We start from the raw sequence: 22264 nt of genomic DNA, 5'->3' as shown, positions 1-22264 counted from the left end.
CGTGAAAAACGTGAACTTAAACCGAGGAAATGTTTGACCTCCTTGACCGCCGATTACCACTTTCGGACACCTTACCGTCGCCTTATCTCAAAGTCACGGAATTATCTCGGACGCCGCGAAAAAAAAAAGGAAAATTCAAACAGCACTAATTCGCCCAAAAAAATAAAAACATATTCATAATGCGAGACTTCTTGCGATTAGACACTTAATGAGCAAGAAAACCTCTCGATTCTCGTTGCCCGGATTTTCACACGATCGCCTCTCGCCGCCGTGCTACGGAAAAACAACGTAAGAACATTCAAATGTTGCCAAATTAAAATTTATTACGATTTTTCCGGTCAACTTTTCTACTTTATTGTTTTACATGAATGATCACAGAATTTTTGAAACATCTCAGGGTGTCTACTAAAACAGGCTGGCCAAAAATCGGTGCTTTTTCAGTACATTCCCAAGAAATTCAGTACCTCCTCAACAGAAAAATTCAGAACTTTTTCAGTACCTCCAATTGACGGAATTCGAAAAATTTCAAAAATTAGAATTTCTTGCTCAAATTGCGACAAAAAGGACGAAAATTCCGGACCTTCTTGCGTAATTCCGCACTTTTTCAGTACTTCCGGACCGCCCTGAAGAAATCGGTAATTTTTCTAGACTTTCAGGAAATTTCGGACTTGTAGACACCCTGCATATTTTTTCTAACGTATCTAAAAATTTCGAGGAAAAACATTCACATCTTTCTCAGAAAAATAATTGTATCGGGTGCGATTTGGCAACCTTCGAATGCCCATACGGCGTTTTTCCCGAGCGCGGCAGCTGTCGTTATCGTGGCGTTACGCCGATACGCGACACCAGATAGCGCTCCGTGCGATAGCGTCGCGTCGATTAGGCTAATCTAATTGGTTATATAACGCGAAATTAATTTCAAGTTAATTTTACACCGATTCTTCGCTTTTTTCAGTTCGAGAGCTCGGTCGATTCTGTGTTTTTTCCTCTCTTCTCTGCTTTTTTTTTCTCGAGCTGCGATTACTGGAAAACTCCCCGCCGTTCCTCGCGCCAGCAGTAAGTCGCTTCAGCGAAAAACCTCATAACTCCCGTGAAAACTATGCGGGGATTGGTGGTTTCTTAAATATCGAAGAACTAATTCGAATTGGCGAACCCGAAATCAGGACCAGGCTTGGTTATGTAAGCACCTACGTCAATTCATTTTATACAGCTGACGTCTGACTGGAACGCGTTGGCTTTTCTAGGCATTTTCGGGTAAAATGCGATGCGTTCCTGCCGTAAGCAAGTAAGTCGGAAATGTAAAGAAGAAGAGAGAAGGCGAATATTATAAAACTTGGACCAGTGGCGCGGCGTGCTTTGCGACGGATCGATTGATCTGCCATTTAAACCTATGGAAAAGGATCGATGAACAGAGTGTTCGCAACGAACAACTTAATAATCGATTCTTTAACATAGTTTCAAATGGGCGGATATCGATAATCGATGATTCATGCCCCGCCACTGACACATATGGCGTTTTTCATCAGCGCAGTACTTTCAAACCGGGTAAAAATGCCTGCAGGGTACTAAAAGAAGCTGGCCAAAACTCAGTACATTCCCGAGAAATGCAGTACCTCCTCAAAGGAAAAATTCAGAACTTTTTCAGTACCTCCATTTGACGAAATTCGAAAAATTTCAAAAATTTGAATTTCTCTCTCAAATTGCGACAAAAGTGAAAAATTCCGGTCCTTCTAACGGAATTTTTGCATTTTTTAAAAAATCGGTACTATTTACGAACTTTCCGGAAATTCCGGACTTACAGACACCCTGTACCGTAGGAATATTCAGACGTTATCAGTATCTTCTCGATAAAAAACATCATTGTTCAGAGAATTTATGAAAATTCTCTTTTGAAACTTTCATATACTTTGGGGTGACGTAGACTGGAAAAAAGTCGCTTGGATTTAGAGTCAAGACTCTTGAAAACATTGACAAGAAAAAATACTCTTGAATCAATCAGAATTTTGCTTAAATCAAAAGGAAATCCGCTCAAATTAAGAGGTTTGGTTCTTGATTTAAGCAAAAATCCGATTGAATCAAGGGTATTTTTTTTTTGGTCGATGTTTTTAAGAGTCTGGACTCCAGATCCAATGTGTTTTTTTTTCAGTGTGACGTATGCTGATAAAATTCGCCTAAAATCGGGAGGAAAGCATTCAAAAGATTTCAGGTAAATTCAAACATTACAGGCAGAAATTTGGCAACTTCCAAAGGCTTATACGGCGTTCTTCCTGCGTACGGTAGAGCAGGATCACAGGAGCAATTTCTCGGAACAGGGCCTGGCTTTTCCTTCTTCGACTACCCAGTTTTACTCCGACGATGTACGTACTTTTTTTCTCCTCGAGATTTATTGCAGTTCCCTTTTCCTTTTTTTGTTCCGAGGATCGTGTTAAAGAGTAATCTCACGTAAAATCACGCTTAGTCTATGTGCACCTCCATGCTCGACGAACGGTTACGTAACTGAACCTTACCATAGGGTAACTTGAAGGAATAAATTCGCAGGAATCCAACGTTCGGACAAAGAATGATTGAACTACATTTTTCATTGAGGAACCACTATTTCTGGCTTATTTCAGAAACAATATGTGAGCCATCTATTTCTTTGAGTGGATAGTTGCTTTAATGAATGAGCCAGAATTAATAGTGGTCGCTCACGTGCAAAATAAGTTCCAATTAGGCGACTTTAGGCAGGATCAACTTGTCTAAATTTCATGTTCCCTCGGGTTCTCTTGTGCTTCGTTTTTCAACCTACACTGGGGAAAAAACGCATTGGATCTTGAGTCCAGACTCTTGAAAACATTGATAAGAAAAAATACTCTTGATTCAATCAGATTTAAGCTTAAATAAAAAGGAGATCCGCTCAAATTAAGAGGTTTGGTTCTTGATTTAGGCTTAAATCTGATTGAATCAAGAGTATTTTTTCTTGTCGATGTTTTTAAAGGTCTGGACTCTAGATCCAATGTGTTTTTTTTTTCCCCCCGTGTAAAAGTAAGCCGTGTAAATGTCTTGAAACTTTTTTCTTCAGGGTGGCCACGGAATTTGGAAAATTAAATTCGCTGACATTTTCCTGATTTCCCTGACACATTTTGGTGAAATTCCCTGACCGTTGAACAAATGACAGACTGTTAAAAAGACATAATTAGAAATAGTTTTTAGGCAAAATTTTTTGTTCGAAAATCAAACTCACTGGAAAAAGCAAAGAAAGGTGACTTGCCGATTTTTCCCTGAAATTTTCGTCATTTTCCCTGACATTTCCCGGTATTCCCTGACTGTGGCTACACTGTTTCTTCTATGTTACAGAAAATATACTCACAAAATTCCAAGGCAAAATAAAGCTCGATTTTTCCGTTTTACCCGACTAACACAACAGGCAACATGTTGTAAAGTTCAGCTGATTCTGCTTCAGATTGTTCCGAGCGAATGTTTACTTCAATGATTTCAAAATGAAAAAACACGCAGATTCACGAATATTGGCACCCTGGCTCCTACTTTTTTGTACATCTGTATATTTTATTTTTTAAATCTTCCGTTGATTTTTCGTCCTTCTTGTTTCCTTGTATCCACTCTAAAAAATTTTAAGCAGATATGTCCATGCTTTACAGGCGTGAAACTTGTCACAGACGTCTAAGAAACTAATAATTTTATGTCTTCTGTCTCCCATTTGTTCCTTTTTTATAAGCAGATAACGGATCTCTCAACATACGAATATTCAACACGAGACAACGTCATGTGGTAAAAATACGTTCCATGCTGCTACATACTAAAAAAAAAGCTAGATATTGGCGTTTCTTCAAATGATCAGTTCTCGCGTTCAAAACTGTATATGTATTTTATGTTCTGATTTTACGAGTATCTCGTGACGCTGTAGGATTATAAAAACTACTGCAAAAAGCTATGGGTATACGACCATTGAATGTTTCAGGGGTGCATGCAGCTCGATCACGCGATTGCAGATCGATCGCGGAGCAAATTTGAAGGCACCTGGAAAAGGGGAGAAAATGTAAGGGCAAGAGGCAAAAAACACCTAGACACACAGCTTTATACGAAGGAAACTTTGTAACGCGCTATCTGTTGCGAAGAAACTAGTTAAAGAGAAAAGAGAGGAGCACGCAAGTCTTAAGTGAACAACAGTGCGAAGGCAACCTCAAAAAATGTGAAGGCTGCCACCAAAAATGTGAGGGTGAAGACATTTCCGCACCCCTGGAATTTTTCAGAGGGCTGAAAAGTTTCCTTCATCTTTTAATTCCTTTTCTTTGGGTAACAAAAAGGGAATATTATAGATAATGACGCGTATTAAAATCAATATTTCCTTAACGATTTACAGACGGGGAACCTAAGGGGAAGAGTTAAAAATTATTAGAGTTATAAGAGTTAAAAATGAAAAATGTATATATACGCCGCAGGCAAATAGCAATTTGCTTTGTTCAATTGTTTTTTGTTTCTTTAGATGAAGCGCAATAATTCGCATCGGCATAGTGAGGGTTTTATGGCATGGTTTAATGGCCTTCAAAATCGTGATCTGGCATGGCTTGACGCGCCTTCATTCTACGTGATACTCTACGCTTTGTCGCGGAGTTAGTTTAGTTGCCTCTTTGATTTGAACCCAACTAGGACCACGGATTTCACTACGCGCTTTTCCCAGCGGGCTTGTTACTACATGTTTTTACGGAGGATAAAGTGCCTATGAACATGAAAGGGAAAATAAACAGTTCTCTAATCTTGTTCCTTCATTTCTGAATTCAATGCTTTCTATTCATTCTTGGGCTTTACGCTTGCACATTGTCGGCGATTGCGAATTAATAAAATCAACCTTACACGTAGATATCGATATTTTGAAACTTAAGACCTACGCTTCCAGCTTTTGAGAACATCAGATGACAAAACGGGATTTGGAACTTACTGGGAAGATTATAATATAGCTTACCGGATTGTTTAATCCGAAAGAGTAAAAGAAAGTACCATACCTGAAACAGAAAAATGGATTAAAACTTAAAGAATATGAGTGAAGTGTACGGTTTTTTTTTAACCAAAAATGTTTGTCTTTTTTCTCTTTTTTCCTTTTTTTTTTAAGTACGATGTAAAAGAACGAAAAAGGGTCAAAAAGTCGAACAGTAATATAGGTATTAAATACATATCAAGCACAGCAGCAGGCAGATGGAACGTAAAAATTTATTGTGAAAATCCCTTCATTAAACTTCTCGGTGCAAAAAAGAAAACTCTAAGCCGTACATATTTGACTTATTTTTTTATTACAAAGTAAAATGTTCCCTTGACTGCAAAAAATAAACATGTTTCAGCTGAAATGAATGAAAATTGTTCATCGCGGTTTTCGCGATGAACATGTCCATTGTATGTGTATGATAAAAAGGATGTGCAAACATGCGACAAAACAATTATTCACATGCGGGCATCACGAGGAGTATTTTTATCATTTTGCTTTGATCATATAAAAGCGTTCTTACTTATCTATGCTCGATGATCGATGATCAATGATCAACAATTGCACAATAATCCTTGAGCTTTGATCTTATGATTCCTATTTTCAAACACAGATCCGGAGATCGAACCGAAAAATCACTACTTAAAATTACGTATTGACTCGTACTGCCGTGCTAAGGAAAAATACCGTATGATCATTCGAGAGTTGCCAAATTTCCTTCACTAAAATGTTTACTTTTGGGGAAATTTATGAATATTTTTCCTTGACGTTTTCAGGATCCAAGGGTGAAATTGCCAACAAAATTATCTAAAAACCTGGAAGAAAAATATCCATTAGCTTACCGGGCAATTCGTGTTTTATTAAAGGAAACTTGGCAATGCTTGGGGGTTCATACGCCGTTTTTCCTTAGCACGACAGCGTAGTCGTGGCATCGCACTTTATTTAGGCACTAGCTCCTGACGTGGGCCGTTGAGGAAAAAGTAAAAAATCAACAGATAAAATTTCCCTCACGTGGCTTTGATCAAACATGTTCATGATTAGTAAACTTGGTAACTAGATCTCGAGGGGGAAAAATTCGTTTCAGACTAAGAGAGTGGAAAAAGGAGGAGCTTCCAGAAAGAAAAATGTACCTATACCTTTACTTAAGTGGACCGCGTTAAGCAGAACCAGGCCAGATCAGCTTTTGCCAAATTTATCTGGGTTTTTTGATTTTTGACAAGAGAACATTTTTGTAGATTCTTTTGAAAATTGTATAGAATTTGCTGTAAACTAAGCAGAAACTGTACTGAAATTTGCACTAAAATCCAACAAACCGTTTTCATGTAAAAAATTAAATTTCCCAATTAAATTTGGCAATTGCTGATGTGGCTTGGTCCTTTCTGCTTAACGCGGTCCAGGTGTGAACGAAAAAAGTGGACAACTCGTCTTGAAACCGTGATAAAACTGTAACAGGTTCATAGAACGGAAAGCAATCATACCAGCGCAACGGTCGGATTGTTGAAATTGATGGACAAAGCTATAGACAATAAAGGCAAAAGAGATATGCAGAGATCCTATTGGTGGGAGCGAGTGGCTGCAAGGACAAAGAGGTAAGAAAGTAGGCGAAATACTAACTAACGTCAACCCACGAGGGACCCTAAACTTAGTAATTCCATCATTTCCACCCTTATTTTATAGGTAACAACCATTTCAACCCACACGGAAAAAAATAGGTTGTCTCTAACAGCTAATGCGGTATGGTTGAAAAGTAAAAAGCCGTGAGAACCAACAAAAATAGTTGGATTCACCAGCCACGTTGACCGATGTGACCAAGCACGAATCCAATTTACCTATACGCCTAAATTAAATCCGACTGTTGCATCTTTTAGTGGTGCAACCAGCAATGTATGTTATCATACCCTCACAAGAAGGCCAAGCCAGCAAGAATCTTACGGCGGATGTCACTGTGGCTGAGATGGACGGATTAACCATCTTGACAAAGCTGAACTGGCCATCACAAAGGCGACCCAACCATCAGGTACTGTCAGCGCGGTGAGAGTTCCCGCCTGGCTAAGCTGCGGTCCGCCATTTTTCCTTTGTCACTCAGTTACGAGTTCATCACGTTGTTGTTCGGAGTCTGTGCGCTTGGCTTTATTTATCTATATTAATCCATGTGAATTTACGCGTAATTTGCCCAAATTCGTGTTCGAATCGTTTCTACAGCTACCGTCTTCTCTTTAAATCTATCTGTTTTAACTTTCCACGCATATTTACCGAGATTTCCTAGTTACCTGTATCGACCACTTTTTGGAGGTTATAAGAGTTGCTGCGATGAATCTGGCTAACAAAATGTGTGAATTCTGAAAACTTGAAGGGCGTTTCGCAAAATTGTTCTGTAATTTAGTGAGTGTCGGTTCTGTATTAAGTCATTGCGAAAGCGGGAAGATACGGAAGTCCCTTGAAAATGATAGACCAGTGATTATTGAATACTTCGTTTGTATATCTATTTGTGTTAAAATTTTAGAGAATCAAAATACTCTGATGCAGAGTAAAATTTTCCTGGGATATTTGTTGAAGATAAGCTTTAATCAAAATTTGACAGTTTCTGTCCCACCAAGAACTGTGGCAATTGGTACTGCGTGTAGTTTATTTTTTTAGGTATATTTTGAACTATCTATCTACTTATTATGAAATCAAACTTTTTGTGAAACTGATTTAGCCTGTAAATGATTCTTTGACGGTAAAAACAAGTTTCGTTTTGGTATCATTTACTTGAAATCGGTGAAACAATTATCTGCTATTTCTCGTCAAATTTGCTTTAACTGCCAGTAATTGTATGTGTACCGGAATTTTTAATCAAAAAGTAAGTAAAATATCTACTACTTTCATATCAAATTTGTTTCTGATAATTTGAGTTAATATTTAAAAATATATGTTGAGTGGATGTTAGAATCCATAAAGTTCGTCGGAGCATCTGGAATTCGGGAAGCTTGAAATTACCATACTACGCAGTCGGAAACGCCACACTAGCATGGTGTCAGCCGTGTCGTGTAATTTACAATAGGTACTGGTGTATTGGTAACTAACTAAACTGCGCAGCTTCATGGGGAAAAAAGCAAGAAGACAGCATGGTTAATAATAACCAAACACTGGTAAATCCGATCATATTTTTTTTTTGTAGCGTGTGTAGTAGAAATAAAAAGTATAATAAGAAAAAAACAGGCTGAGCGATTTAAAGAAATGAAACAAATGATCACAAATACAAATCTAGATTCGAATTCAGTTATCAAACTCAAGCAGATCGACGTTGACGGTTAAATATAGATTTTTTGTGCTCCTTCATCATCGGTCGTCATAGCTCAATCGTTAGGGTGTTAGGTTAGGATTAGGTAGGTCCAGGTTCAATCCCAAATAATGGGTTGAAAAAATTCTATCGTAGTAAAATAAGTTGAGTAAATTAACAAATTTCATATTTTTCATTTTTACAATTTAGCGTTCTCAGATATTTATTTTATGGGGCTCCTGGCCCCCTATTTTCCATTAAAAGCCCCGAAAAATTGTAGCAATGACCGCTGTCCATTTTGGCAAAACTAAGCGGGCATGGTAGCCCTCAAAATACGTCACTTTGACATAATTGTTGAGCGCTGCGGCCGAGCGGTCGGGTTGATCTAACCATCTCCGCAGGGCTGACCCAGCCGCGCGGCATGAAGGCAGCGTCACTACCTGCTGGTTGTCGATCTAGCCAACAATTTGGTTGGCGCGGTTTTCAGCTTTCGAAGATGGTCGAATCGACCATCTTCATGGCTGCACGAGACAACCTTTTTTTTCCGTGCACAATCGCTCCATACTCCTTATGACTTCTTTGTATATAAGTTTCAACAATCAACCCAAGTCGAGTCCAGTATTTTAAGTCTTCTATTTCCAGAGCCTCTCACTTAAAAATTATGTGAGTTGCTGTCTCTTCCTCAAAAGGTTCAGTCTTCCAGACTCCCATACTCGACAGGAATTCAGTTGTTTAATACGCACCAAACTTGGATGTTTTCACCCATTTTTTTCATTCCCCTTCCAGCGACAAAAGCTGTTTTCCGTCATGAGTATAACTCCAGGTATGGAAAAACACTTATACCCCAAGTATTTAAGCCGCAGAATGAACAGCGGAAAAATCCGCTCCACCAGGCATTTTTCGCGGAGCGCGAACCAATAAATCAAAACGCAAAAGATTGCATTATTATCGGAAAGGTCTCGCGCAGTGCTTAGGTTTGTTTGGCTCATTATTCATCGCTCCGGTGACAAAATGACATAAGTCGATCATCACGGAATCCGTGGAAAGCGTTCGGTTATACGGGCGACGGAGCTTATCTTGAGGTGCAGTTACGTCCTAAGTCACGAGAGCAACGAATTCACAAAAGAATGCTAAAACTGACGGGTTACGTAAGTCGGAGCGCAGAAACGACCGTGATTCAGAAGTTCCAGCAGGCTGATTATTTTCCGCGTCGATATTGAAATCGTTACGTTAACGCCGTCGTTAGCGGCAAAAGTATAATCGAGCGATTATTTCACTCCGCGCCGATCGTTAAGCCGTGGCGGGATATTTGAGTCCGTCGATAAGTTAAAGGTTGCTCTACGGCAACCTCTAAGCTAACGATTCGCGGCAAGCTAACCTAACCTAAAAACATACCCGCGTGACGTCAAGAAAAGAGATGTGTTGTTTTCAACTTACGCCGCCGCGCAGTTGGAGCGCTGCTTGTATCATAAACGCTCTCTGATTGGTTGATTATTATCTCTCACGTCGGCAACGTTGGGATCCTGATCGCTAACTTAACGACGGTAAGTTATCGAACGATGAATAACGATCAGCGGAATTCGATGTAAATGATCACTCGGCTAAAGGACGTCGTTAGAATTCAGTCGTTATCCGTGAGTCGCTAACTTATCGACTCGGATATCGACGCGGAAAATAATCAGCCTGCAGGTCGAGATCTAGATGAAACTCAGCGGTTACATAAATTATTTCGTTTTCGGACCGGATAAATATGCCGCTTTCATGCAAGGTTCAGTATTTACGTCGATTTTCGGGAATGGCATTCTGCCGTGATACGGAGCTCTGTATCCGTTCGGTTCTTGTGGCGTTCTTCCGCGGAGGAAAATGATACCAAAGTTCCCCCGACATAAGTTTCATTATTGAGGCGCAAGTCAGGATTGCTACAGAATTTACGAGGGGAAATTTCCCGACATTTCCCTGAATGGGGATTTTGCATGTGTGAGGAATTTGCAATTTGAATGTTGATTCTTATGTAAAAGTTCGCGAGAAACACGATGGTGCCACTGGTTTTCTCTGAAATCAACTCCCAAGCTCAAAAAAAGCTCTCAAGTTGAGGCCAAAATGGAGGGGATATCGCACCCTATCCTGAGAGTCCACCTCTACATCAAGACAAACTCTCCATGCAAAGATAGGGAGCAAATACATTAGCAGAGTTGCCGTGTTTTCAGTTTTTGAGTCCCCAAATAAAGTTGCAGCCCTGTCAATGTATTGGTTCCCTATCTTTGCATGGAGAGATTGTCTTGATGTTAAGGTGGACTCACAGGATAGCGTGAGATATCCCCTCTATTTTGGCTTCAAGAGCTTTTTTTGAGCTTGGGAGTTGATTTCAGAGAAAACCAGTGGCACTATCGTATTTCTCGCGAACTTTTACGTAAGAATCAACAGTCAAATCGCAAATTCCTCACACATGCAACATCTCCATTGATGATATGTCAGATTCTTGAAAGACAGATTTGAATAGTTTTCATGTAAAATTTCAGGTGTTTGGCTCATGACATCACCCGAAGCTCATCGTCCACCAAGTAGGTAGGACAACAGCTGAAAAAGGGTGATGACTGTTGCCCCCTTATAATTGTCCATAAGGAAATTTTGAATCCTCGAAAGTAAAAGCTTCCCACCTGTCGCCAAGAGGCCATGCCAGTAGAGGGTTTCTTGTCTCTGGCCGAGATTCAGGAACAATGGAAAAAAATTGGCGAGGATCTAGAGTCCAAACCCTTGAAAAATTTGACAAAAATGGCTCTTGGTTAAATCGGATTTTTGCTTGAATCGAGAGCCAGGTCTCTTGGTCGAGCATATTTACTTTTGATTCAAGCAAAAATCCGATTGAATCAAGAGTATTTCTTCTTATGAAAATTTTCAAGAGTCTTAGCTCTAGATCCAAGCGATTATACTCCCAGAAAATTTAGAGCCGTAGCTCCGTTCTGACTACAAAGGATTTTGAAAAAAAAAAAAAAAAAACGGAATAGAAATCAAAGTCGTAGAAAAAACAAGTTTATGCGATGCTTAACGTTCTTCGTGAATTTCCTAAGGTGAGGTCTAAAATTTTGCTAACTAAGCACATTCGTTAACGGACGTGTGAAAATATGTTTGCATTCGTTATTGGATGAAAGATTTTGCGGTATGATTGCGGTTCATCTTTACAATGTAGTTTAATGAATGACCTCATAACATTATTACATCATGCAAATCAACTGAATGTTTCCATTTAACAATATAAGCTATTTGCATCGTTATCAGTGGAAGCTAATTGTGGAAATATGTGGTCTTGGTTGTGCGGGATAAAACAAATTTTAGAATATACGAGTTTCCCGTAGTTTCCCAATCTTACTGTGTGTTGGCGGGCAGGATTCTATGCATGCGTCAAGTTTCAATGTACGTGACGAATCCCCCTACAATTTTGGGAGAATTTTCTGATATTTTCGATTTATACTGGAGAAAAAAAATCTTAAAGTTGAAATCGCAGTTGCTTACAATTTATTGATATGCACTGTTCTGCCGTAGTTAAGATACTGTCATCTGTTAACAAACAATTTTGGTAAATTTTTAAGATTCTCGCAAAAACGTTTTTACTTCTGCAGCGTAGAAGTAGGTAAAGTGGATTAAATTGTATTTTTTTTCTTTTTCTTTATTTATTTTCAGGAAGAATGTGCCTAAGTCTATATGATCACATCGTTACATAGGCGGATCCAAAGAGGGGCGTAGGCCCGTAGAGGGTGTGAGCCCCTCCCATCCGTCCGAAAAAAAGGAGAAAGAAAAAAGGAAGAAAGAAAGAGGAAGAACGCTTAGATTTAGGCATTATTTATGACGGAAATGACCCAAGCTGTGTATTCGGTGCTATCAAATTTCAAAAATTTTCTGATCTGAAAATTCTGTTCTTCAGCCTCTCTCAAACTCATTCGAAGTGTCTGGATCCGCCTATGACTCGTTACGCCATGCTAAACCCTGGTAAAAATTGGCAGTAGAATCTGTGTTCCAAAATACCATAGACCTACGGCCGGCTGTAAGATTTCAAATAGCTTCTGTAGCCGGCTACACAATTTCTTATAGCCTTTTATAGCCGATGGCGATTAAGCAACTCACAGCCAGGCGATAAAGTGTATGCTAAACGTCACTCATTACGGATGCTAGGACTTAGTGAGTTTTTGGACCACTGCTCTCTTTTTGGGCCGTAGTATCTTGATTTATTTTGCGAGGAAATCTCTGTACTTTGAATAGATGCCTGCCATTCCTAATATATTAGAGCGCCTTCAGTTTCGTATGCTACTGTGCAATACCTCTGGTGTGAAATAGTTGCTTCAAGCGCCGTGGCACGCTGCGGTGCGGCAGGCGGGCAGCCAGCGCGAAACGCGCATTGGCGCCTACAAACCTAACAGGGATACTTCACGCGTTGCGCAATGCGTGAAGTATCCCTGTTAGGTTTGTAGGCGCCAGTGCGTCGCCGCTCCGCTTTGCGTTAGACTCTAATATTTAATCTGGCGGAGTCAGCGTTATTCAACTCATGATTTTGAAATGTTTGCACATCCTGTATGGATTATTCTCGTTTTAATTGATGAAAAAAAAAAAAATATGTATTAAAGGAAAATATAACGTCTGTTCTGTAAATATTAAGGTATGGTTCCGTATCAAACTGAATGATTTCCAAAGCACACGAATTTCTACACAATTTCTTATAGCCTTTTATAATTAATCGATGGCGAAAACGCAACAGCCAGGCGGTAAAGTGTAAAGCCCGGCGATAGGAACTACAGCCCGGCTGCATAATTTTTTATCGCTTCGTATAGCTCGGCCGTGTGATTTTCTCCGCATTCTACAGCCAGCTATATGATTTTCTGTAGCCTTCTTTAGCCGGCTATAAGAATTCCTATGGTATTTTGAAACGCAGCTTTTATCGCCAATTTTTACCAGGGAATGGAAGAACTCCGTGCAAACATTTGGACGTTATCGAACGTCAGTAAATCGTGATTTTGCTGAAAAGCTTAAGCTTTTTTCTTCTACATTTGTTCAGAGGATGTTCGCCACAATTGACTCCATTAGACCTGAAAATTTCTAAAACAAGAATTTTAACTTTCGGACACCAACTCGAACAGAAATATTTTATCAGAGGAAATTTGGACATGTTCGAGCTATCATACGACGTTCTTCCTTAACACAGCAAAATATTGACAAGCTAGAGAAAAACGCCCTTTGAACCTGCGGACAACAGGATTGCCACAGAATTTGGAAAATGAACTTCCCTGTCATTTCCCTGACTTATTTTCAAGATTCCCTGGCAATTGAAAATATGCCAAATAATTAAAAAGACACACTTCGGAATAGTTCTTAGGCAAAATTTGTTCTGGGAAGCATTCAAACTCGCCGTCTCAAAATCAAATGTAGTTGACATAACAATTTTCCCCAGACACTTACATCATTTTCTCTGAAGCCCTCGTCCCACGATTAAATGAATTCATCAAATGCAAGATGGCGGGTTCTTCAACATTTGACGGCCCGCTAACATTTGATAGCGAACTTGCGCGAAAACCTGTCGCCATCTTGCATTTGATGAGTATTTGATAGGTTCATTTGATCGTGGGACACGGGCTTATCTTTTCAAAATTCGTTGACATTTCCTGGTATTCCCTGACTGGCAACCCTGGGACAATGCCTTTCGCCGGATAAAATATTAACCTTAGAGAAAAGTTATGAATATTTTTCCTTGAAATTCTCAGACAATTTGGTTGAATTGCGAATAAAATTCTCTAAAAAGTCGGCAAAACAAATATTCACAAATTCCCCCAAAAACTCGAATTTTATGGAGGATAATATGGCAACACATGAATGTTCCCACGGCCGGCGCACAGTGGATCGAGTCAATCAGAGCGGTCGGACATGACATTTTTGACTAGAACTGCAAATTTTGATGTTTATTTCGTCACATTTTAAATTTCAAGAGGTTCTACTAGAAGTAAATTTCAAGAGGAAACCAATGGAATTACTTTTAGAACCTCAAAATTTTATATGAACGGAGTTTTAATAAGCTTTTGAAGTTTCCAAATTTCGTCCGACCTCTCCTATTAACTCGATCCACTGTGCTGCGTTTCTCTGTGTGTCCATCCTTCCGACAACGGCGACGTTGATGGCGGATCTTCACGGAACTTCAGGGAATCCCGCGAGCTCCGCCGGGCGCCGGGGTGGTTCCTGAATTCTCCCGTGGGCATTACTGCGTGCATGGTGGACAGTTGGAGGTCACGTGAACGGATCCGCACGTGACCTCCGATCTACGGCGGGTCACGTGAGGTGGCGAATATTTGATCGCCGATCCATCCGCGACTGCCCGCTCCTCGCGGCAAAACGGCGCCTGGCCCGGCACCGCCGTTACGTAACTTCGCACCGTTGTCGAATGTGACGAGCCGAAATTTTTCGGAACCTCCAGCGGTAAAATATTTTCTAAATAGTAAAAAGAAAATTCCTTAAAAATTTTAAAAGAATCCGCAGAAACGTTATCTGGTAAAAATTAAATTGCCCAGTTAAACTTGACGAAATCTTCAGATCCCAATATCACACCAAGATAGCCAAGAAGGTTCATTAAAAAACGTTCTTCAGCAAAAATTTATGCAAAAACTAAGTCAAACGAGTACTTACAAACGATGGGCCAGTGGGCCACAATAAGTGTAATAATGAATCACTCTGGATGATTTGAATCCATGGGCTGCCCTATTGGGCCCTAAAAGCTCCATGACCCAAACTCAAAATTACCGACATGTCCGTAGGTACTATTCCTAAACTGCCAAAAACGCCGTATGAACATTCGAGAGTTGCCAAATTTCCTTCACTAAAATGTTTATTTTTGGAGTAATTTATAAATATTTTCCCCTGAAATTTTCAGAGACTATGGTTAAAACCAAGAACAAATTAATTCGGAAAATTGGAGGAAAAATATTCATAATTTTACCGGGAAAGTCGTACTTTATCAAAAGAAATTTGGCGACGCCTGAAGGTTTGTACGGCATTCTTCCTTAGCACGGCAGTATAAGGAATGAGAACGTCGTAAGACCCTTCAAACGTTGCCACATTATCTTCAATATAAACCTAACTTACTGGGGAAAATCGATAATTTTTTCCTTCGATTTTTCCAAACAATTTTAACCGCAATTTTGTCTTAAATTTCTGAACATTTTAAGGAAAAATACGCATAATCGTTCTCAAAAATGACATGTTTTATCCGGGGCAATTTGTCTACTCTCGAATGTTCATACACCGTTCTTCCTAAGCACTGCAGTATACTACTACAGGTACTCAATGGGAGTCCTAAACCGACGAAATTCGAGCCGATAATACCGGCAGCACTGTAACTTGCGAGGCATGATACCGGTAACCAATAAGCAGCCAAATGATATTGGTTTCATAACATGGGACGGTCGCTAGCTGTCTAATCCTGACTTATTTGGCTGGTGTTCCCGACGCCAAATCAGGCCAGAAGTTACTCGACTGGTCTCATTCGTTGATTGACGGAGGGGGTAAGGAGACACAATCGTCTTCAGCAGTAATACAATAATGAGAGCTTCGCAGCGTTGCACTGCTCCCGCGAGAAATGCATTATTCTACAAGAAAATTTGTCGATAGACCATTGCAGAATATTGCATTTCGGGACTTCTGGGCCCCCTTGGAGACTTACAACTTTGTTGGGAATTTCAATACTTTAGAGGCGTGGATGTACGACTTTCGTAAGTCACCTTTCATAAAATTTTCACTGTTTTTCGGAAAATTCATGGAATTTATCCCATGAAATTTCAATACTTTATTTTCGATGAAAAATTGCAACCCTGTCTAAGCAGCACCTGATGCCAAGTTTGCTCACTCTTCGAACAGAAAATAATCGACAAAATAACTAAAGCTGGCAACCGCGCTAATGACTACGGAATATGATCCGTCGATTAACGCTCTGCCTACGATGTTGCAATATCCTCCTTAAACATCACGGTACAACAAAAATCTGGGGCAATTCCCAAATTCTTCGTTGAGCGGCAACACTGGAGCTGCCACCAGAAAAACCTAATTTTTCAGAGGAGGCAGCGACACACAAAATGCTCCAAGGATACGTAGAATGTGCGAGTGGGCTCAATTTATCGCCGTGACTTTAAGTTATGTAACGAATTTTTCGGCCTCAATAAAAATAATTCACTGTCGACAGCCTCCTCAAAGAATCTCTAGCCCGCGGTAACGTAGCTTGCGAGGATGGAAGTTTTAACCGAGGTAGAATATCACAAACAGGTCTAGTAAGGCTCTTGGAGACAAGACCTCGTTTTGCGGACAAAAGATCGAAATTTCTTTGGGCCGATTTTCGCAGAACCGCACCAAGTCGCATTTTTAAAGAAGAAAAAAAAAGAATTGGGGAGTACCTAGTTTTAAATTCAACTTCTCAGTCGTAAATCGACGGTGGAACTACCGAACCACGTACCTCAGTTTGCGAAGCTGTAGACTTCCTGTCATACTTAATTTTGTAAATAGAAAACGACTTATCGTCAATTCTGCCATGCTCAGGAAGAACGCCTCATGAACATTCGAGAGTTGCCAAAATTCCCTTGATAAAAATGTATTTTTAACAACATTCTTGCACATTTTCCCTTGAAATTTTCAGATATTTTAGATTAAATTGCGGACAAAGTTGTGTGAAAAATTTGAAGAAAAATATTCACAATTTTCCCAGTAAATTCGTTTTGCATTGGAGGAAATGTGGCAATATCTAAAGGCTCATACGGCGGTCTTCCGTAGCACGGCAGAATTCTTAAGAACTTCCGTGATTTTTCTTCTCAGTGTGAGGAAAACTCTGTGAAAACTTCGAGAAATGATATTGATTTGTTCTTCTTCCAAAAAATAAAATGGGAGCGGAGATTTTTAAACGCCGCGAATGAGATACGTGGTCTCTGGTGGTTTCACCGTCGAAATGGACCGCGTTTAGTAAAAAGGTACCAAGCCTCATCAGCTATTGCCAAATTTAAGTGGGCAATTAATTTCTTTGCAAGAGAACGTTTGAGCGAATTCCTTTGAAATTTGTATGGAATTTGCATCGTGCTATACAGAAAATTCACTGAAACATGCCCAAAAATCCGTAAAACCGTCTTCGAGTAAAAAATTAAAATGCTCAACTAAAAGTAGCAATAACTACTTAATGTCGCTTGGTTCCTTTCTGCTTGATGCAGTCCAAATATTCTCCTGTCAAAAATTCAAAGTTGAGGGGAAAAAATTGTTGAGCGTGAAAATAATCGTGCAACTTCATGCATAGAATCGAGTCATGTGGTAGAATACAACTTCCAAACTCTTTCCCAGAGTTTAAACTTTATAAGACTGGGTGCATTTCTGTCAAAGTTGGTCTATTTTAGGGTTGTAAAGTTTTCACTCGCTAATTGTATTTTGACTGGGAATTTTTTCGGAGTTTCAGACTGGAAGTTGCAATAATACTTCTTCTTATTAAACAAAAGATGAGCGAAACTACAAAGATTTCTCAATCAATGTCAACTGTGTAAAACATTAGCTCGTTTAAATCAATTTTGTAAATTTGGGGTTAAAAGACTTTCCGTCGTGTTGGACATGACAAGTCTGCCGTGCTACAAAAAAAATGTCTAATTAAAAATAGGAACGTTTCCAAATACTCAGGGAAATAGGGCATTTTTTGTCCCTTTAGTAAAAATCTGGGAGTTTGATGTAAGGCTGAAAGGAATCCACAATTATGATGATGCAAGCCTGTGACAAAAGTGTCATTTAACTTGAGTTGGCAAAATTTAAACTGTCGAAATCTTGGGATGAAATCTGGAGTGAATTTCACTCTGCGGCCTATTCTGCTTCCAAAAAAACTGAAGTGATATAGTGAGAGCAGAATTGACAGTTTTTGCTAAAGCACTTAATATTGCTCCTTGTGTGCCTCGCATTCAAATCACTCAGGTTTTTCAGCAGCAAGATGGGCATCCAAATTTCTTGGTGGGTTTTCTGACTGTGTAGTTTTGGCAGTTCACCTCTAAAAAGTTTACACTATTTAGCATTTTAAAACAAAAATGCATATGCTTAAATAAAATAATAACTTTGCATTTCTGTATTGCCAAAACCAGTTTTAAATTCAAGCTAAGAACAAATCATAACGGAGGCTTCTCATGTTAAATATTATCTTGTACATTTAAAGATGCAAGGTGTACATGTAGCTTGCTTGAACACCAATGTGTACCAAACATTTGGCTATCTTCAACTAAGAGGAAGACTCTTGGAGACTTTCGGATGCTATAAAGAATTCTTTTTAACTTTTGATTACGACGATGAGTGAAGATAAATTCCCTAATGCCTTAGAGGCAGCCTAAATTTATTTCCGTTCGCAGTGGAGACCTTTGTTAGACCTATCTGTGGGAAGGATACTCGAGAACGAGAGATGTACGCACGAATGATGAAGTTCTCCCTTCTTCCGGAGCAGTAACAATGAACGCGAATGCCGGGAGAATCAGAAGACAAGCAAGTAGCCAATGGAGGTCAGTTCCACAAATGGATTGATCTGCCCATTTCTTACCGCCTTCTTTAACAGGACCTCTACCTCAGCCAAGGTTGGTTTGAGTAAACAACCCTGTTCCAGTCAGAACACTGACATATAAACATTGCACACATTATGTAAGGGTTATTGAAAGTGTCCATGGGCTATGAAAAACTAGTCGATTGAGAAACATTAAAGGTAATCTTCTCACCATTATAGATAACGTTGTATAATCCAGAGAGGCGTTCCAAATGATTCCAAATCGAGTGAGAGGTCTAAATCCACATGCGTACTTCGCGCGTAAACACTTACAGGGGGCACATACTTCGTTGACGTGAACGGGTCGAACATTGAACTGGGAACTTGCACTTTTTGAAAACACCGGCGTGAACTTCAGAAAATGCCTGCCACGAACCGATCGAGAAGGACTTGCGACGCAGAGACCGACGATGTGATCGTTGGATTATTGTTACGTAAACTCCGAAATAGTATACTCCGAAACTCAGACGGTAACCTCACAAAATCAACAGGTTGACCACGGCAAACAGGACACTACCGGCACTAGAGTAAACAAACGGGGTCAGTGATAGTGCGAACAAATAAAGAAAGCAACAGGAAAACAGGAATTTTACTTCCTACGAGTATGAGTTATTAAATTATTCACAATTTTCTTTCGCCCACAAGCCACGGGTTCACTTGGCATTCCATTCCACAACACTTTTGTTTACTACGAGAGTACACGACCCTGCCACGAGGCTGCGACACCACCGGTGCGTGATTCGTGAACTATTGGAGGAGAGGGTCAGTGTCCGGACCAATGAGGATCCTCGATTTCCCATTGTTCTTTTCCCCGCTTAATTACGAATTAAGCACCTCTGTCTGCGCCTGGGTGGGAGGGGGGTGGAAAAAACAATTTTGCGACGCTTTCATTTGATTTTGTGTCAGATATGGTCGAACGCTTTGTATGTTTCAGCTAAATCCATAGCAGATGCAGAGTTCCTTTAAGGTATGGAAAATTTTCAGCTAGAATTCCGATTTCACCATTAATATACGGCAAGTAAAAAGCCTCATCGAATACTCATGCCTAGAGAAGTTTTTAGCCATCAACCCCGTGAAGTTCTCTCGGAATCGGATGGCGTCATGCATAAAGGCCTTGAAGATGCAGTAAAATAAAATTAGCTTATAAATAAGCAATAAAAAAGTATACAGCTCAGGGGATTTACATTTCGTTGTGAATCATTCGACGTAAAGAACACCTAAAATTCCCAAAAATTTGGCAGGTGAAATTTAGAGGCAGTTGAGTCGTAAATTTGAGGAAAACACAGATGAGAAGCCGGTGCTGTTGCCAGTTTTAGAGACGATTCTTTCAAACGCTTACCTATGGCATCAATAATACAAAGCATGGTTTGGAATTTTTTCCGATTTACTTAGGGAACTGAGATCAGTAGGCAAAGTTTGGCCCGTAAATTATGTGCTTTAAACGTTGGCATTGAACAGAATAAATGCATCCCTGAAGGGGACAGTTGAAAAATTTAGCTCTTCAGAGCTTTTAGATGAATATCGACGGCGCACAGTGGATCGAGTCAATTAGAGAGGTCGGACATTAAATGTTTGACAAAAACTGCGAATTTTCATGTTTATTTCGTCACATTTTAAAGTTTAAGGGGTGCAACTTGAGGAGAATTTCACGAGGAAACCAATGGAACCACTTTTAGAACCTCAAAATGTTGTATGAACAAAGTTATAAGAGTTTGCGAAGTTTCCAAATTTTGTCCGACCTCTCCTATTGCCTCGATCCACTGTGCGGCGTAAGTCCGCAATCACATATCTACCTTGCGGTGTCTGAAAATTTCCGCCTCTGTTATTTTTTTGAAGGAGAACAAATTGACATCATTCCTTGAACTCTTTGCAGAAATTTCTTCTCACAGAGAAGAAAAATCATGGCAGTTTTAAAGAATTGCTGTTGAGTAGTTTTCCGTTAAAAAAAAACGAAAGTATGACAGGAAGTCTGCGACGTCGCAAACCGAGTTATATGATTGCCGATTTACACCGTCGATATGCGCTTTCTTCAAAAATGTTTTTGAAGATAGATCTCTTCAACTTAACAACGTCCATTTTATCGTGGGCGTCAGTGTCAGTGTTAAAAGCTCGTTCACACTTGACAGGAGCATCGATCAGTGTGCTGCGTTACATAATGCACCACTGCACCAATCACCATCTCTTGCCGCTGAGCGGGTCTTCAAAGAGAGACAGTGTGTGTCTAAAACGTGGGGGCGGCGGAGCTATTTGACCATCAACGAGGAAGGAACCTTTGTCCACAAAATTCATAATTGAGTTGTTGATCTCATAGCAAGCAAGAGTCTTCTACTAAGGTACAATTTGACACGAAAACCGCCTAAAAATGTCAAACCAAATCAAAAAGTTGACATTTGCAGTTCTATATACGCAGTTTTAAAAGAGAGGTATATAAATTGAACGTATTTCTGTCAAAAGGAACTAAGCGCCATAGGGTGAGGAAGGTAGAGGGAAGCTTGGATTGGCGGCTAAACCGTGCGTCGGGCTCATTCCGTGCCATACTCGCAATGCTTTTCCATGGCGCTTAGTTCCGTTTGACAGAACGTGCTATACGGCATTCTAAATTCCTTAAAAAGAACTCAAATTGGCGCTTAGTTCAATTTGATAGAAATCCAATTCTAATCCGCCATTTCTAGGGCACAAAGTAGCCGCATTATATTACAACATTACGCCCTTTGATCGTGAAAATATGAAGAAGACTACTCTTAACTTAATCTGCGGAACTTTGGAGAGAGTCTCCCATCGGAATTTCAAAATCCGATTTTTCGACCGAACTCGACTAAAATCGCTCCAATGAAAATTCTACACTCAGTGGTCTCAGCCTTAAGACTTTAAGGACACTATGTAGCAGTTCAAAATGTAATACAATCGTGCCTCTCTGAATTTTTTCTTCAAATTGATCAAATCGTTGCTCGGCTGGCAAAATGGACGTAATTGCCTTCAGAAATGATCCCGGGAAGCATTGAGTTAAAGGGACGACAGGGTTCATAGCGAAGTGTAACTACGCCCTTGGCCCTTATTGTCATTTTCCTCACGAAAGAACTTAACTCCATTTCAATGCTACTAAATTTTTCATCGCATTTTTTTCTTGCATTTTACCTGGAGAATCTAGGACATTTCCAACTGACAACTTCACTGATTTTTCCTCTGAGCTCATGCAAAATTCAGACAAATTTTGACCAAAAATTGCACAAGTACAAAGTAAAAAATTCAATTGTTTGAGTCAGTTTTGCAACCTTGGAATAGAGTTACGTTCCTTCATCCGAGCAACGACGTTATGTGAATCAAGGAGTTCGAAAACACACCAACTCTGATTGTTGATCCCAAAATTGTTCAGGAAAGACCTAAAACTGCGCAGCGGGCGAAGAAGTTAGTTTAAGAAAAACCTTTTTGGTGCCAAAGGACAAGTACTCAGAGACTTTGT

General features: G+C 39.8%; 1 protein-coding gene across 1 annotated transcript in view; it reads right to left on the bottom strand.

Annotated features, from left to right (window-relative positions):
• LOC109044526 (LON peptidase N-terminal domain and RING finger protein 3) overlaps nucleotides 1–19488 on the bottom strand; it is a 207861-nt gene extending 188373 nt beyond the window's left edge. Inside the window, exon 1 of the mRNA XM_019062301.2 lies at nucleotides 18977–19488. The gene's annotated coding sequence lies outside the window, so the exon portion shown is untranslated. The remainder of the gene's footprint in view (nucleotides 1–18976) is intronic.
• Between the last annotated feature and the right edge of the window lie 2776 nt (nucleotides 19489–22264).

This window comes from Bemisia tabaci, chromosome 10 (assembly GCF_918797505.1).
Source record: "Bemisia tabaci chromosome 10, PGI_BMITA_v3".
Taxonomy (NCBI): Eukaryota; Metazoa; Arthropoda; class Insecta; order Hemiptera; family Aleyrodidae; genus Bemisia; species Bemisia tabaci.
Note: the sequence above shows the minus strand (reverse complement) of the source record. Positions and strands in the feature narration are given on the sequence as shown.